Source organism: Ictidomys tridecemlineatus, chromosome 1 (genome assembly GCF_052094955.1).
Source record: "Ictidomys tridecemlineatus isolate mIctTri1 chromosome 1, mIctTri1.hap1, whole genome shotgun sequence".
Classification (NCBI taxonomy): domain Eukaryota; kingdom Metazoa; phylum Chordata; class Mammalia; order Rodentia; family Sciuridae; genus Ictidomys; species Ictidomys tridecemlineatus.
The window spans coordinates 100,681,587-100,701,573 of record NC_135477.1 but is presented as its reverse complement, the minus strand read 5'-3'; the positions used below and the strand labels follow the sequence as shown (position 1 = coordinate 100,701,573).

The 19,987-nt window shown below is 33.6% G+C and overlaps 1 pseudogene; it reads right to left on the bottom strand.

Moving 5' to 3' along the window:
- Positions 1 to 5,628: 5,628 nt before the first annotated feature.
- LOC101956272 (ribosome biogenesis protein NSA2 homolog pseudogene) overlaps positions 5,629 to 19,987 on the bottom strand; it is a 170,712-nt pseudogene continuing 156,353 nt past the window's right edge.

Below are 19,987 nucleotides of genomic sequence, written 5' to 3'. Positions count from 1 at the left end.
TTTCAACCCATTAATCAAAACTAGTTACATGACCCTGAGCCAAGTGCAAGACATGCTAGAAAACATTAACAGTGCACACAGAATATTTTATGAACATTGGTATCTATGACACAGTAATCATTTGTGATATACAGAGTTATAATTATAAAATACATTAATTGCACCAATCATATGCATAAGAAATGTTACAATGAGGATAGGGACTTTATGGGCAGTAAAAATATCAGTGACAGTTCTAATGAATCAGATAAAGCATAATAAATCTCTAACCATTTATATCAGAGGAAATATTATCAGCAAACAATGACAACAACAACAACAACAACAAAACCCAAGAAAAATGTAAAGTCATTATCTTCTAAAACATTGCTAAGATTCTGGATTGAACAATTACAATATAATGTATCCTTATAAATTAGAGTGAAATAACAGTAAATAATTTTTAGAAAAGTGGTTAATGAAATGCCTTTTTCTTCACTTTTTTTCTCACAATTCTTTCATAAGATAGTGAGTAAACAATTTGGTATTTTTGATGTTTATGTAAACAGAGTGTTGAATAAGACAGAATGCAAACTGAGAAGATGGCATTAAGTTTTTGGTAGTCTTCAGAGGAATTCTGAGAAAAATAATTTGGAAAACTACTAGTCTAATATATTAAAAATATTTGTGAGGACAATAGAAAGTGAATTCTTTTTATTCAGTTTTTGATGTAACAAGCTTCAGGTGTTGCTAAGTAGCCAGAGACATGCCATTCATTGAATGATATCAATACGTTTTCAAAGAGAAAGAAAATGACATTAATGAATTTAATCATCAATTCATTGCAGTCACATTTTTTTTTGTAAATGAAGAAAATGCTTAGTTATTGACAGGCAGATTTTATAGCTTGTGTTTTAAACATTAAAAAAAATGGTGGTAATTCTCCACTAATTTACTCATATTGGCACCATAATTTCCCTTTTGAATGAGTAGAAGAATGATTTTCCAACTTTTTTTTTTTTGGTACTGTGGATTGAGGTATGTGGGGGCAATTTATCACTAACATAAATCCATGGCTCTTTCTTTCTTCTATATATATATATATATGATAACTTTACATATATAAGATTACTAATATATATACATTAGTTATCAATGGATCTTTATTTTTATTTATTTATATGTGGTGCTGAGAATCGAACCCAGTGTCTCATGCTTGCTAGGCAAGCACTTCACCACTGAGCCATAGTCTCAACCTCTCTTTCTTCCCCCTCCTCCTCCTCTTCTCCTCCTCCTCTTTCTTTCTTTCTTTTTCTTCTTCTTCAGACAGGGTCTTCTTAAGTTCCTGAGAATCTCACTAAATTGCTGAGGTTAAACTAGAACTTGCCTGCCTCAGCTTTCTGAATCACTGGGTTTCTAGATATGTGCCAAGATGCTCAGCTCCATCTCAATTCTTGATTTAGGGAAATTATTTTGAATTACAATAGAGTTAAATTATCTAAATCACATATAAATAAAATGTATACCCTTTGCAACATTAATATATTCCAGCCTAAATTTGTTGGATTGGTTCCATGCTTTTATTTCTATATTATAGAGCAGAGTAGATTTTCACCTCTCAGCAAAGGGTTTATAATATCCTAAAACTTAATCCAGAGTTCTTTAATGGGTATATTTTTAAGGCACACACACACACACACACACACACACACACACACACACACACATATATATATATATATATATATATATATTTTAGAGCAACTTAATTGAATAACTTAAGGTTATTCAAACATTTTATTTCATTTTCTGTTAGGTAGATAAAAAGCATTAATTGCAGGCACATAAGCTGGTTGAGAGAATATTGCTTCTTATAAAAGTATCTTAAAATTGTGCCCTTAGAAAATCTTTGAAACACTAGATACAAATTTATACAAATAGATTATTTACCAAATACATGTACATGTGTATTTATACATATGTATGTATATATATAATATATCATATTCATATAAAACAGATCAAGCATACTTATACTTGAAATGAGTTAGTATGTATGTGAATATATATGTATAGATATATGTATATACATATATGAACTAAGAATTCAGACTTATTAACAAAGTAATAGTTGAATGATAATTTTTTTACAAAGTCTGTACTATGTTATCTGTATGTAGATATATAAGTACACATTTTTAACTCCTAAAATAAAATTACAGATGCTAAATGTAATATGATGTGAAAACCTTCTTACACATAATTTTGTAAAAACTGAATATCTTTTTATATAACTTATGAGAATAAATCTCATGTTAAGCATGAGATTGGCAACATAACATAAAATGGAAGGGGACAATCAGGGTCATAATTTAAAGAGCATAATAAGAGTAACATGTCATTTTTCATATCATAATATAGGTTCCTTATATACCCCTATTCCCACAAATACATAAAACCCAGTCAGCTCAGAATGTTCTACCATTTCTTAATTGTTACTCTGGTCACATTTCCCACCCTTAATCCTATTCTTTGGATCTTTAAAAAAATCTGCTGAACACTAATTATTTAACCTTGCCTCCTACCTACTTTCCCTCTTTATTCTGAGGTTTCTTAAGGGCTATAATGAGCTGTCCCCACACAAACAGGCCAAATTAGTGGATAATTACTGCTGGGCCTGTGAATGTTCTCACTCCTCCTTTCTTACAGTTTCACAACATTACCAGAATGGTCTGTCGCCTCCCTACCAATTAGGAACAATTACTACTTTATAACATTAGTGGTGGCAGGCTTATTATGTTGGGGGATATGTAAAAATAAGATGGGGGTAGGGGAGAAAGGCATGGCCAAAGGGGTCATTGTCATTTGAGGAGCTTCAATGCTTTATACTCATTGTTTCATTGTTTTAATTTCATTTTTTTTTCAGTATTACAGCTGCAAAGGTTTATGTTAACTCTATTAGATGAAAGTGAACATTGTATGCACCCAAGATTGTGTTTTTCTCCTTTTGCACAGAATAATATCTCATTTTGATGGCTTCCATTTTCAAAATAGTGGAAATGGTTCTGTATCAATCCATGGGAAGAAAAAAAAGTATTATTTTGTTTTATTGTTTCTTAGTAAAGATGCCTTTTATTTATTAGTTGAGATTTTATTCCTGTCATCTGAATTTAGTTTCCTAAGATATATCAAGGATATTATTGAAAAGGAAGGTAGTGTGACGCAGAATGTTAGCAAAATATTTCACTCCAATCTGTATTTAAATAGGAGAGTTTAGGTCAAGATAAATCTATATCAAATATTCAGAATAAAGCATGCTTAAAGATTTTAAGATGATTACATAATAAGGTAACTGTTGAATTTCTGTTGATCTACCTGACTCATCTACCTTAGCCTATCTATTCTAAAATTATTTTTTTCTAATGGATTTTTTATTAATTCTGTGAAAATTTTTTTGAGGATAGGAGTGACGCTTATTTTGGAGGAATGTGAATAAAGTCAGAATCTCCCATGCCAATAAAAAGCAATACTTGGTGTTATATAAGGATGATTAATTTATTTAGGACATATTTTAGAAATTCATCAATGTGTGAGACACAGTAATGGAGCTGGCTTTACTGTTCTTTTTTGATACTTGGCTCCTGCTAGGATCCCTTTTGCATAGTCACCAAACACACTCTTAATCCTTTCCCATAGATGGAATATTAATTAGTCTAACAAGAAACTATTCTGGATACCATTGATGGGGAAAAAATGTTCACATGGAGTTAGTAACAAATGTTACCAATAGTGTCAGGTGCATCATTATAGATGTTATTAAAATAATTATTACTAATATTATTATTATGGAATAAGGACACTAGGTTTGTCAAACTCAGGAATGTCATTTTGGTTGAGTGGAAAGAATGGAAAATGAACTTCATAAAGTTAAATAAAGGTTACATGGAAAGATCGGTTAAGAAGTAATAAAAATGATAATAAATTCATTCTGCTTTCATGTATAAGTAAGTAGAATAAATTTAAAAAAAGAAAAAAAATAGAAGTATTAGAAGTATTAGAAGTATATTGAGGTAAGGGGATATACATGGAATGAATGCATTCTCTCAGTTAATTAGAAAGCAAAGATTATGTCTCATTTAGAAAATTGCAGCAGACATTCTTGAAAAAATAAAAGAAAAAGTAGTATAAAGGACCTAGTCTTGACTGACAAGCAACTTAAAATTACCAAAATCAATAGTAACTCTCCTGTTGTCTGGAAATAATTGACAATTCAGTTGTTCAATAAAAATGCCAAAGCAAACAATATGTTCTTTATAATGTATAGCAAATAATTATTAGATTGACTGCAGTTTTTATATTTTGATTTGTGTCTGAAAAAATCAAAGGCCCATGATCACAATATTGTCTCTTTAAATAGAACCAAAGTTGATTGGCTCAATAGTTCATTATAAAGGCATTAATAAACAAGTTACATATTTTATTCATATGAAATGTTAACAATAAATACCAGAAGAAAAATACAAATTTCCACCAGAAGGAAGGACCACAGGATTGGTTTTATAAATAATAACAAGTTTTTGGTGTCTTGGCCAAGTGTCAAGACACTTGATATTACAAAGTTGAACATATTTTATTATAAAAATTCAGGACTAATAATCATTGATGAAGATAGCTTTTGGTGAATATACAAGATTAAATTTGGGTGCATGTTTAGCAAAATAAAAGTAGAAAATTTCAGAATAAAAAAGGAACACATTTTTTTTAATTTTTTTATTGTTGGTTGTTCAAAACATTACATAGTTCTTGCTATATCATATTTCACATTTTGATTCAAGTGGGTTATGAACTCCCATTTTACCCCGTATACAGCTTGCAGAATCACATCAGTTACACTTCCATTGATTTACATATTGATATACTCATATCTGTTGTATTCTGCTGTCTTTCCTGTCCTCTACTATCCCCCCTCCCCTCCCCTCCCCTCCCCTCTTCTCTCTCTACCCCCACTACTGTAATTCATTCCTCCCCCTTGTATTATTTTCCCCTTTCCCTTCACTTCCTCTTATATGTAATTTTGTATAACCCTGAGGGTCTCCTTCCATTTCCATGCAATTTCCCTTCTCTCTCCCTTTCCCTCTCACCTCTCATCCTTGTTTAATGTTGGTCTTCTTCTCGTTCTCTTCTTCCCTAGTCTGTTCTTAGTTACTCTCCTTATATCAAAGAAGACATTTGGCATTTGTTTTTTAGGGCTTGGCTAGCTTCGCTTAGCATAATCTGCTCTAATGCCATCCATTTCCCTCCAAATTCTATGACTTTGTCATTTTTTAATGCAGAGTAATACTCCATTGTGTATAAATGCCACATTTTTTTATCCATTCGTCTATTAGAAAGTACAATACCTGAAATACCAACTTATATTCACAAAAAGACTTGTACAATAAATATTCATAGTAGCTTTAATTATAGTAACTCAAAAAGGAAAATGACTCAAACATCCTTCAATATGCTGATGATTAAACAAACCACAGTACATCCATATAATGGGATAGTACATAAAATATCTATTTTTTTAATTTTTTATTTTAATTTTTTACAATTTAATAAATAGTTCTCTTAATGACTGCAGATATGTAAGGCTGTTTGGTAATATTTAGAAATATCACAGAAATTGTGGTTTTCTTCATTGATTTGTAGTCTTCATAAGAAGTGTAAAATTGCAGTCAAACCAAGATTGCATTTATACATTCAACCTCTTTAGGACTGTTGGTAACCTGTACATATTTTTCCCAAATAACTTTTCCTCTTTGTTTTACAAGGTCCAACTCACTCACATTCACCTCAATGATTGTACCTTTGGAAATAACTCCTGAAGTTATATACAGTGGGGATAAGGAATTATTTTTCACATTCAAATATTGGTAAGCAAAAGGTGGCTTTGATTCAGGATGTGTTACATGGGCCTTCTTGAAATGTAGGCCCATTGGCATATGACTGCTTTATACTTTGAAGGTTTTCTTGTAAAGGCATCCCCAACAAAACAGACTTTGATAACCATCTGATTCCATATCTTTTCTCTTTTTTTCTGATTGAATCACTTTTAATACTTCTGTTTCTTTCTGGGCAGGAACCTCGGGAAGGGCAACTTCCCATTTTCCCACCTTCTCTTTTTGTTTTGGCTTAAAGTAACTTTTGTTTGGGTGTGTCTCTCTCTGTCCAGAAGATAGGCAGGTACTGCTCCTTGTGGAGTTTTTTCATCATTCTGTTGTTTGGTGTTTCTCTTTTCATGCATCTTGCTAGTCTTTTTCATTTGTATTTTCTCAGCATGGTGCTAATCATGATAGAGCTTAGTTTTCAGGCCAATATTTTGTTTCTTTTTTTTTTTTTTTTTTTGCCTTCTTTGAATGTTCCTGAGTCTCCCAAGTTTCCTTCTTTCCATTTTTCTCATGGTAATCAAATGCTATCCATAGTATTTTTGGTGTAATTCCATATATTCATTTTGAGACAAGGTGATAGCCACAGAGCTGCTGGATGCAGTTTCCACGATGAGCAGACGCTCTCAATTTTTGTGTATCAAAGACCCACCTAAAAAGAAGCTATTCTTCTTATCTCCTCAACCCCCCCTCCCTTCTCGTGGATAGTAGAATGAAACAGACTTTATTATTACTGTGTGTATATATGTGAATGCATGACCAATGTGATTCTGCAACCTGTATACTCAGAAAAATGAGATATTATATCCCATCTGATACAAATGTATGATATGTCAAGGTCATTGTACTGTCATGTGTAACTAATTAAAATAAAAAATAACAAAAATTAAAAATAAAATAAATATTGATAAATACTAAAAAATTTAAAAAATAAAAAGGATCTATTCTTGATATACTATACAAACTTTGATGCATCTAAAGAGAATTCCAGTTGCAAATGGTCAACTATCATATGATTCCATTTGTATTACATTATTGAAATAAAAAAATATAGAAATTAACAGGATCGTGCTTGCCAAGGATTGAGGAAGTGTACAGAGAAAGATACGGCTATGGCCATGAAAAAGCAGCACAAGGAATAATATTTATGATAGAACTGTTCTGTATCTTTACTATGGTGATGATTGTGGAAATCTACAAATGGGTATAATTTCAAAGAATCAAATCCACAAAAATTTGGTGAGATCTGAATAAGGTTAATGGATTTCATTGATACCAATTTTCTAGTTGTAGTATTATGCTATTATTATTAAAAATATTACCACAGAATGGTGTATAGGGATTTTTCCTGCAATATTTCTTACAAATGTATATAAATCTTAAACTTCTCTGAAAAAATAGACAAAGATATTATTTATTTTCAAGGGATAAAGAGATCAGTTCTAGCTGAGAGACTGGGTAAGAGTAACATAGGATGTAATATTTGAGTTAGTCACAAAAGTTGAATATAATCTTTATTCGTGATCTTTATAGATGAAGATATTCCAGGTGGAGAGAAGAGAATAAGCTGAAGCGTTGCATCAGAATAGTCTACCCATCATTTTAATGAATATTCACTAAGAATTGCTACATATCAAGCACTTTTATAGGAATTTGGGAATAAAAAGTAAACAAAAACATACAGTAATGGAAATTTCAAATATCTATGGTACATATTCATGGAACATGTATCTTTCTATTCTTATTATTGTAGAGATATATGTCAAAATATCACTGTCATGGATAATAATCCAGAAAGGTATAATTTGAGAGAATTTTAATAAGTTACATAGTAAAATTTCAAGAGAGCAGAAGTGATAAATCTAATTTTGATAAATTAAATGGTATATGGAAAAAACATTAAAGTGAGGGACTGAGAATGAAGTTTAGTGATAAAGTGCTTGGTTAGCATGTGTGATATACTGGGTTTGATAAATTTCAGAAGTTTATGCTTCTGGAACTGAACTAAATTCTGTTCTAAGTGTTAAGCAGTGAGTACATACCTGTTGCATAAATTTATTTTCTAGCAGATAAAGATGCAAAGAGCATGCAGATAAATTGTACAATTGCTGAATGTGTTAGTGTTTGCAAAGAAAACTAAACTTGATTATGTGCTAGAGTAATTGATGGTAGAGCTCAATAAAGCACTAGAATAATGAGATGAAGCCTCTCAGAACAAACTAGCTTAACGAAAATTGGGGGAAAACAATGTAGTCAGCCATTGGAAATGGAATAGGAAGACACTCTAGCCAGAATTAAAGCAAATGTCAAGCCTAAAGTAGAAAACCTCTTGGCAGATTAGAATAGAAAAGAGGCTTCTTTCCAGCATATTGAGGAAGTGGGAGAGTGAAACAAGATAAAGTTAAAGAGGGGAAAGAAGGGTCAAATTTGGCCAAGTATTTTCTATCCTGGTAAGAGTTTGATTTTTTTTTAATGTAAGTGAGGAGAAATAACTTATAGGTAAATTATGTAATATTTTCTGTTGTTAAAAATTGTTTTGAACCAGAAAAAAATTGCTCTGGCCTTAATTATGGAATCAAAATAGAGGGGGCAAAAAGGAAAATAGAAATTTCATTGAATACAACACTACCAAGATGAGAGAAAAAAGATAATTTAGATTAGGTAGTGACAAGGATAGTAGAGAGAAATGGAAACCTCTAGATATATTTGGAATTAGAATTAACAGAGTTTGCTGGTGGCCTGTGGACTTGGAATAAATAGCAAAGGAAGTGAGGAATCAAAGATAACCTGAGGATTTTGGGCTAAAGTAACAAGAGGAGAGTTCATTTTGTTTTTATAATATAGGGGAGGACGGATGAGGAGCCTGCTTGGAATAGTTTAATATTGGATATCCAGACATTCAAGTTAAGTAGACAACTGGATACATTAGAAGTCAAAAGAGATTGGGAGTGGAGTTTCACAGTCCTTAGCATAGTAATGACACTTAAATGGTCCTGGGGGTATAAGAAGAGTGTGAAAAAAGAACAAAAGAGTTCCTAGGTAGAGGTTGATTAGAAAAGAAATATGAAAGAAAACAAAGAAGGTAGAATACTACATGGAAAATCAAGATAGTAAGATGTCAGAGAAACCAAGAGAGGAAAGAGAAGCCAAGGAGAACATGACTAACAGTTGTGAAATATCAAGAAAAATAGGGATGCAGAAGTGTTAATATTTTTTATAAAATGGAAGCCACTTTTTATTTTGACAATGTAATTTCAAAATGATAGAAAAAAACAGAAAGATTCTGAGAACTGAACAATCAATAGGAGATGAATAAGTGGAATATTTACTTCAAAGGGGAACAGAAAAATGAGACAATTTAGGTGACACATAGGGCTTCTAATATAATTTTTAAATAAGGGGCACGATGTAATGATGTCAGAAGAGAAGAGATAAACAATATAGGAAACAGAAGATGGGACTTAATGCATAAGTGGGAAAAAAGGATGGTTTCCTTCATTGTATTAGAAATGGATATAACATTTATAGCAAGACAGGTCTTTTATATTTTTGATGAATCTTGTATCAAACTTATCAGCCAGAAAGTAAGAGATGGGATCATCAAGAGTTGAAATACAGTAGAAAATATGAAATACCACAGTGAGTGGGATAGCGAAGTTAGTAAAGAGAAGAAAATAAGTAAATTATGTAATATTCTCTATTATTAAAAATTGGTCTGAACTAATAAAAAATTGCCCTGGCTTTCATAATGGGATCAAAATGGAAGGTGAAAGAAAGAGAATAGAAATTTCAAAATCTAAAACAGTATCCAAATGAAAGAAGAAGACATTTTAGATTAGACAGTAACAATGATGGTAGAGAGAAATGGAAACCTCTTGTTAGTTTGCAGTTAGAATTAGCAGGGTTTGTTGGTGGTCTGTTCTTCATGTTCATTTCAGTATTAAGGTCATGAATATGATCAGTCCATTTGGGGTGGTTTTCTTTCAATATGGTCAGTGGGAAGATATACACTGTTAGATAATTTGATATTAAAGGGAGAAAAAAGCAAAGGAGGTGAAAATATTTACATCAAGTAATTATAATACTAATAAATAAAACTTTGTAAGATGAGGATAGAAAGACAACATTGTAAGGTCAATGATTTAGAAAGCTTAATGTGTTGCAGTGAGGTTATGTAATATGAAAAGGTAAAAGTGATCACAAAACAGAAATGAAGAATTTTCAAGTGTGGCAAATTGCTGTTGCTGACAAATCTAAGTCATCTAGGGAGAGAGTTCAAGACAGTTCTTTGAATGCCTTTAGACCCATCCAGTTTTCAGTTTTCTCCTTTTTTTTTTTAATACAGTGGGTACCCAGGGTTGAACTCTGGGGCATCCAAACACAAAGCCACATCACCAGCTCTATTTTGTATTTTATTTAGAGACAGGGTCTCATTGAGTTGCTGAGTGCCTCAATTTTTCTGAGGCTGGCTTTGAACTCATGATCTGATCCTTCTGCCTCAGCCTCCTGAGCTGCTGGGATTACCGGAGTACAACATGCTACCAGCCTCCCCACTTTCTTGATTGAAGTTACCCAGAATAAATATATTATGGGCAGGGAATGCATCACCCTAAGATAAGAGGGAGATGGTTGGCATAGGTTATTATATTCTAGACCCTTACCCTTCTCCCAAAAGGAAATCCTTCAACACTTCAACCCAGTGTGCGTTGTGACCCCAGTGTCCCAGGATGGGCTGCCTGTCAGAGTCCCTCATATGCTGTACAAATGGGTATACACAATGGAGATGGATCTGATCCCAGCAGCTTTCTTGGGGGCTGACTCACAATGCATCTTAGGCTTGTTGATATTCTCCACTTTTGTTAGTAATAAATCAGCTTCATGTAGCATATTGTATGTGAATGAATTCTGTCACTGGACTCAGATGTGTGCACAGTCAATCTGTCTCCTAGAGAATATCTGAGACCTGAATATAGGAAAAGGTTACTGAAGGTAAAATATCAAGAAGCCAAAACATAAGACTTTTTATGTCAGTTATCTATAAATAAAATTAGCACCAAGGAATATAACACAACCATGTAAAATAGGCATCTTAAAAGATTTTGTGTTGCTGAGCTTTTAAGGGTTGATAATAAAGCCCTTACCCTGAAGCCCAGTTGTTTTGGTGCCTTTTCAAATAAGCATTGTTAAACTGATAAATATGAAATGGAGATGCACTCATCCCCACTGTAATATTTTTTGAGGTGCCCATCTTGTTTTATAAGCTCTACTCTCCTTTATCCTTGACAAATATGAGTGCAGTAAAGTCCATTAGAAAGCCTAAATTTACAGAATAAATATTCTCTATTTAATTCCTCATCTGTATACCTTCATAAGTTTTCTGGTGATGTTCCCTACTTGCTTCTTTGTAGCTCCTCATAGTGAGATATATTTTCACATATAAAACACACAATTATATTTTCCCTAACATTTCCTATAAACTTGCTGCTTTTCCATTAATCTTTATGGCATTAATTATTTGATCATTAATCTTTATGGCATCTAGTACCTCATGAATAATATATCAGATGAATGATATCATGCTATGTCTAGGATATCCTACCCCTTAAGATGACAAAAGTCATCTTAAGGGGTAGGATATCCTTGTCAAGACACATCTTAAGGTGTCCATGAGGGACACTACTGATATTTGGGGCTGGATATGATTTTGTGTGGGAGTTGTTCTGGGCATTGCAGGAATGCTTGTGGCATCCCTGGTCTTTTCTAACTAGTTGCAAATAGTACCTTTCTTATTGGGCAGACATAGAATGAGTGTGTGTGTGTGTGTGTGTGTGTGTGTATTTATCAAAAGTAACAGCAAACTGGGCATAAACTATGAGAATGGAAATTATATTCTTTCTTCCTTCCTGGATTTGTATGAGGCTTTCTGCGACAACTTATTATAGGTACAATATTACAGGACAAAAATGTCTCCAGACATGGACAATGTCTCCTATAGGGGGGAAAATGAGATTAAATTTTGGTTTTTTAGTTTCAAGAAAAAAAAAAGTCCTGTAATTAGGATCTAGAGAACTCTAAAACCTTACACAAAACTACAATTTATGTAAAATATGGACATATCAGATTTGCCTATAGCTAAGGGTTTCAAGAAAAGAATAAATGCCAGCAGAGAGCATCTAATCAAAGAGGTCATACTTCTAGCATTCTGGAGTTTAATTCATGTGATGTATGAGAGAGAAGTTCAGTGTCTTCTGATTTCCACAATACTTGTAGGTACTCCATAGTGTCCTCCCAATTCACATATTGATATCCTAAACCCCTATTTAGGGATAGAGTCTTTAAAGAGGTAATTACCTTAAAATGAAGTAAGTAGGTTGGGCTCCCCAATCCAATTTGACTGGAGCATACAGAAAGAGAAAATTTGAACACTGATGTACAGAGAAAAGACCAGGTGAAGGCATAGGGAGAAGACAGCCATAACCAGCCAAGCTAAGAATACTCAGAGGAAACCCACCCTGATGACACTTTTATATCAGATCTCTAACCTACAGAATTGTGAGAAAATGTTCTTTTAAGCCACTGATTCTGATATTATCCAAGCAAACTTACACACTTTTCTTGACTCTAAATGACTACACCACTGACATTGGGAAGGCAGCTGGAGTACAAAAGTATGAAGCTAGAGTACAAAACATTGTCCAAGAGACCCTGCAGTATGAGGGTAGACTGAAGACCAAGGAACACAGAGAAGAATATTTATCATATGAGAGGCCAAGTAGACAGTGATATTTCAGGATTGTTCATTTACCTCCTCTGGTAACGTGATGCTACTACAGAGTTCCCTGAATACAAAAATAGTTAGGATGGGGGAAAGGCCATACTTGATTGATATATTCCCTGACCCCAGAAGAATGGCAATTTGATACAATTGATACTTAAATAGAGGTTCTTTGTATTAGGCAGATGAGAGTGAAGGGAAAATACGAGGGTAGGAAGGATAGTAGAACGATTCAGACATTATTGCTTTATACGATCGCACAACCAGTGTGATTCTACATCATGTACAACCAGAAGAATGTGAAGTTATACTTAATTTATGTATGATGTGTCAAAATGCATTTTACTGTCATATATAACTAATTAGAACAACAAAAAAACACCAAAAAAACCATACAAATCTTTCATTATTCACATTTGTGACCTGAGGTTTTGAGATGTGTTAACTATATTTTAAAGAGCAGAGCCACTTTAGAACTAAAAACCACAAGGTATGAAAATCAGCAGGACTTCATTGCTGAGATACAAGAAGAGAGGTCGAGGGCAAGATTCTTCCATGGCACAAGCTCTAACTATAGAACTTGGGCCCCAATCCTGATCACAGGAGAAATGAGACGCCATGTTTCACTTATAGTGCAACACATTAACTCTACAGCCTCAGCAAAAGGGCCCTTTTCCTAGAGTCTGATATTTACTGTAGCTATATCCTTAATTGCCTACAATCCAATGGATGATAAGGTGCTAATATTGACTACTGTATGGCTCTCAAGTTTCTTGTCCATGAACACTGTTTCTATGCTATATGCAGTTGGTCAGGTCATATCCCCTCATATATTTCACATATTTGTTCTTTCTACCCTACTACCTTATGGTTATTTGAAGCATACCTGGACTTACTGTAGATTCTAGGCTAAATCTAGAGCAGCCCTAATGCTGTTCTATGGCCATTCATTTCCTCAACACAGGCTATACTCCCTAGCAAGCAATATTTGGTTCAGTCTCAGATTCCTCTAGTTTCCTCTTCTGCTCATATTGATTTGATATTTAGTTTGTCCCATGATTTTTTTCAGTCTAATTCTATGCACAAAATCCTGCATGCAAAACCTTTGCATAAGATAATAGTTTTCCCATGAAAAATTTCGAATTTAAATGGGAAGGGCTTGGGAATAAAAAAAGAGTGGAATTACCTCTGGTTTGGGGGAAAGTGTGGAAGTGTGAAAAAAGGAGTGTGGAAACAAATGTAGATAAAAATGGACATTCCTTTAATCCTACTTAGCATGAAAGATGTGCTCTGGGAAAAGTAGCTCCAGAAAGGCTGACCTCAGGCTGCCAACATATGGCAACACGGCATCCCTGAGTGAAGATCACGCAGAAGAAGGTGAACGGCTCATGACTTCATTCACTTTGCCATATGACCTTAAGCACACTGTCATACAGAAATTCAAAGCATCAAATGATGAAGAAGAACAATAATTGCTACGGTGAACTTTATGTTATACATAAGGTCTTTCTCATCAGAAATTTCTGAGGTTCATATTACATTATGATTCTAAGTAAGCATGGGAAGAATTTGAAACCTTAGAAATATTAGGCAATAAGCCCAATTTTTTCCCAGCAAATACCTGCCAGGGTTGTGCATGGATTTAGTTTCCCTGATTCTAATCACACATTTTTAACTCCTGTGTTACACTGACACCCAAGGAAAGCGACAATGGACCTCAATTTTCACATCTGTCGAGGGAGGGGTGGGATGTTGGACATTAAGTGCTCTAGCATTTCTCACACAACCATGCTATCGTTTCCAGAAGATTTACAAGCTACATTATTCCCATTTAAAACACCTGCAAAAGCACTATTTGTAGTCTTGCCATATGTTTTCAGCAGAAAGCTTACACTTATTTCCCTGTGGAGTAATGTGCTAAGAACTTTCTTTTTTGTAGGTTGGTGTTTATGATGAAGTATTTCATATAATTTTATGTTTTTAATATGTCACATTAAATCTTGGGAAAATCATGGATAAAAAGAGAACAAATAGGTTTGTAAGTGGACTAAATCTAATTGCCTTCTGTTCTAGTTTTTGCACATGCCTAAGAAGAAAACTGATTTTGACAATGCATAAGGGTCTAAGAATATTTTTTTAAGAATTGAAATTATTCATGTTAGTGATTGTTATAGCACTTAAGCTTGAAATCAAATTCACAAAAATTTGAAAAAGTAGATTTGTAAATAATTTCAGCCCTATGGAAATATGTTTTTCCAATATTTACAACACTTTAGTAGCAATTTTATTTTTAAGTTCACTTTAAAAATCTAAACCAAATATTTAAACTATTGCAAATGCTATTATTTGTTTTAAATGCCTTTATTAGTTTTTTGGTATTCTTCCCTTACTATATCAGAAATTTTCTGAAAGAGAAAAAAAATGGATATGCAGGTGAATAGATGCATAGGCAGTAACCTTTGTCTTTGTTATTCCTAGTAATGGTCAATGCTTTTAAGTTCGTCATAGATACGAGTACACTGAAGAGGTATAAGCTCATTAAGTGAAATAAAATCAAATATTCTTTTTTTATGACCATTTAATCCTATTCCATGAAATTATGCTATCTATCCATTCATGCTCAGGTAATAACAAAAATACTTTGGTCACTTTTAATAATGAATAAACAAAATCTCAGTTCAGTTATTAGTACATTGAGAACCAGTGCTGTGTATCAGAATGTCTTTATATCTGCACTGTTCAATAATGTAGCTGTTGAAATCACTGTTCAATAAGTTTTGGGGCACTTGAAATCTGGCTAGTGTGACTGATGAACTAGAATTTTTAATCTTATACAACTTTAGTTATTTTAAATTTAAATTTAAATAGTTTGGTATGGCTGGTAGCTATTATATTGACTGACATAGGTTTATACCAGGGTGATTATCAAAATTTTTAAGTGGAATAGTGGTGGCCAGTTTTTCTAGGATGATGAAAATGGGAAAATGCTTTTTCAAAAGATATAAACTTTCATATTTTCATAGAAATTCATTGTATAGTAATCCCCACCCCCTCCTACAGGGAATACATTCCAAGACCCCTGAGGCTGCCTGAAACCTATATATAATTTGTTTTATTCCAATATATATACATCTATAACAAAAATTAGGCATAGTAAGAGATTAACAAAATAACTAATAATAGAACAATTATAATCATGTACTGTAATATAAGTTATACGAATTCTTTCTCAAAAGAATAAAGAAAAGCCAGGCGCAGTGGTGTGTGCCTGTAATGCCAGCAGCTCAGGAGGTTGAGGAGAGAGGATTGCAAGTTCAAAGTCAGCCTCAGCAACAGTGAGGCACTAAGCAACTCAGTGAGATTCTGTCTCTAAATAGAATACAAAATAATTTGGGGATGTAGCTCAGCGGTTGAGTGCCTCCAAGTTCAATCCCCAGTACCTGGTCCCTTGTCCCACCCATAAGAGAATGAAGACAAATATTGCTTTCAGAACCTGGTGAGTAACAGACTGTGTAAAATGAAATGGCAGCTAAGTGAAGACTAATATACAACATGGTGGCTGTAGTTAATAATTCTGTACTGTTTATATGCAGTTTCATAAGAGCATATTTTAAGTGTATACACCCACAGAGAGGTAACTGTGAGTCATGAGAGATGTGTTCATTATTTGCTTGTTGTAATCAGCACACAGTGTATATGCATAGTGACTTAACATGTTGTACACCTTGAATGTATACACTATTTATTTGTCAGTTAAATTAAAAAAAAAATACATTCTGTGTCCCTCACCCTTTTGGGCCCTTTGAACTTGCAGGTCTGAGGCAAGAATGGAGGGTATGGTTAGCCTTCCCTTTATCCCTGTAAGGTGGCCAGATTGATCCTCCTTCACACGCAATCAAGGGACCCACCTTCAGAGGTGAGAGGCATGAGGCTGAGGTGGTGGGGGAGAAGTTCATGAAAGAGGAGAGATAACAATAGAGCTCCTGTTACCTCTGTCAATGACCAATGTTTCTAGCAGATTCTTCTGAGTTTGGTGATTAGAGCTGCTTCCTTTTCTTGGACTGCTGCTGGAAAGCTTCTCCAGTGCTCTCATGAGTTTTGAAACAATGTACTTTGTTTCAACCTGTCACTTGTGTTCCTTCTCTCTTCGTGGGGCTGGGGACATCATCTTGCCTCTCCAGGCAATCTTCTTGTAGAGGACTTGAACTGGTTCTGAGCCTCTCACCTACTTTACTATGGCCCATGAGAAACAGGCACATTCTCTCTTTCCTTGTAAAATATAGCTAGTGCCCAATGCCACCCAGGCACTCTGCTCTAGTTTTGCACTTCTGGTTTATGAAAAACACTCATGTGTCCCTATCCTTATCTCAAATGGAAATGCAGAAAGTTTCTGAAGCTACTTATTTTCCCTCAGCATCCCCCCAAAACTCCTTCCCACAGATGAGTATGCACACTTCTCACATATATGTATGTAAAAGCATGAGATTAGCTCCAGGATCTGATCACCATAGACTCCAAGGATTTAAAGTCCCAATGTGAGGAGGAGGATATCTGACCTCTGCTATAGCTTCTGAGGTTAGGAGGTATTTCAAACTGACAGTTCCTTGACAGAACTCTCCTGATAATGTCCAGTGCTTATTATGGGGCTCTTTGCCTCTTCATAGTTTGGAATTGAGGAGTCAGCTCAACCAAGGAACGATAGCACTTCCATAGCAAATGATCCAGATGTTTTCTTTGTAAGGTTGGAGCAATTACACAAAGCCTTCAGCTGCAACTGGAAGAGAGAAGGTCCCATTTAAAATACTTACATATGCAGTAACATCAAATGCTTTTATTCTAGTATTTCATATATGTTATTTCATATCAACCCTACATGGAATATTATTTTATTTTTTTTCTTTTTTTTTATTGGTTGTTCACAACATTACAAAGCTCTTGACATATCATATTTCATACATTAGATTAAAGTGGGTTATGAACTCCCAATTTTACCCCAAATTCATGGAATATTATTAATATACCCAATTTAGAAATGAGGAAACTACTAAACTAAATTAGCTAAATTGCCAAAATTATATAGCTTAGGAAAAAGTGGCTAGGATTAAAAATCTAGAAACCAAGTTTTTGTTTCTCTTAATCCATTCTCTTGTGCTATCTTCCCCAGGTCAGTTACTTTAAGTATCAATTTCTAAATCTGCAAGGAGTAAGACTGAGGGTGTATACACACACATACAATTCACAGTTATTTCTCCTATGTTTCTGTGTATTTTAAATTTGGATGCTTCTTAGAATCAACATGCATACTTACTATAATAAAGTAATGCCTTTATTTTCCCAAAATACCATTAAAGAATTCATATTATGTTTAGCCATTTGGAATCTTAGAATCCAATACAGAAACTATAACTGAGTCATTCAAGAAAAACTCTTATCAATACAAGTGGGCACGGACCCATCCCTAATGCAGAAAGCTACCAAGGATCAACAAGAGACAATAACAGGTAAATACAGTTTTATGAGTCAATAGGTCACTGGATGTAATTATAGGATTTGATTTATAAGCAAAACAATGAAAATCTTCAAAGTTTCTTTTTACATATAACACCTTTGAAATACAGTTTTGAGAATTTGAAAGGGAAAAAATTAAAACAAGTTTTTACAGGGCATAAGTAATTAATCTTCCTCATTAATCTATTGAATAATTTTGCCAGTCAGTCAATAGTCCTAAACACTATGTAAGCTGAAAAAAAGATTCAAACTCCTCAATAGGTCTGTCTGAAAATTGATGTTTCACCAAGAGAGAGAGATGTGAACAACCTCTTACAGTTTTGTATTTACATTAATTTTACCCTAGATACAACCACCAGTTCATTAATTTTACTTTAACCAGCTGACTTTACTAGGAAACACAGAAACCTCTTTACTTTAAATGCATGTGTACTGTTGCTACAAGAAAAATAAATCTACATACAAGTACTTAAATGTTGATACTATAAACATGTCAGGATGCATGAGGTTGATTTCTCATCTCTATCATGAGCACATCATGTACTACAGGCATGATAAATTTATTAGGTGCATGCATATAGAACTTTATAAGTGAAATAATGAAGTGCCTCATTTTACATATGAGATCTAAGGAAGTTATGTGATTCTCTCTAGTGCCTTTGCCAGTTGGTAGGAGAGCCAAAACAGATGCATTTAGGACTCCTTTTAGATATACAGTGAGAGTGTTTTGAATTGTCTGGGAAGATAAATGATTTCTAGTTTCTGGAATACTTTTGATCGAAAGCCTTATATCACTTATATTTTCTTTTAGTAGAAAATAAGTACTTAGTATAGCAAAAACCATACAAATACTATTTAGTACTCAAAAAAATTGTGTCCTGTAGCTAAATATGGTTGATCATGTTTGTAAATAAACATCTATGCACCTTAGCAACTTCCACATGAGGGTTACATGATCAGCAGTACAAAAATTATAATTTTTTTCTCACATTCTTACCTCCTCCCTTCCAATCCAACTGATATTTGTCTTAACCTCAATTCTTTTTTTTATCTCCTGATCTAACCAAGCCCCAGCTTTCATTCAGTGACCTAATCTCTGATAACACCCAATTAAGAGATCATTTCATATATTCTCCAAATCGATTCTGTTTCTCCCATGCACAAAAGTTACTGTGGGTATGTGGAGGTATGGGTCTTTATCATTCCAATGCATCTCTTCTCTTTCTGAGTTTTGCTGAAGAGATTATTTATTCTATTTAATGAGAAGGAGTTGAGTTGGAAGGCAAGTGAGGGATCATCACAATTTTACCTATGACTTGTTGACTAGTTATCTAATTTTCTTTCTGTTTAAAGGAAAAGGTAAAACATGTGCTTGATAAACACAGAAGTTGTATACTTAGTTATGGAGATGTTCTGCAGTTGAGAAGTCTGGGGAAAGAAAAAGTTGGTGAGAATTTCACTTGTCCCATATCACAAAATAATTTATTAAAAACTTACTAAAAATAAAATGTACTGTAACCTAGAATTTTACAGCACAATGTAGCTTTATTTTAAAAGTAATTGTAATTTTGAGAAAATTAAAATGATAGGTTTTTGGAAATACCATACTCCAACTTCATACATTCAATATTTATCCATTTGATAAAGAATGAGTATCTCTGGGTGGCAGGAATTGGAAATAAGGCGAGGAATAAGAAAGAGACACTGACCTCAGGAGGGTCATAGACTAAAGTATCAAAGAAAAAATGCATGATAAAACCATAGCTCTGTCTATATGATTTTGTGAATTTAAATT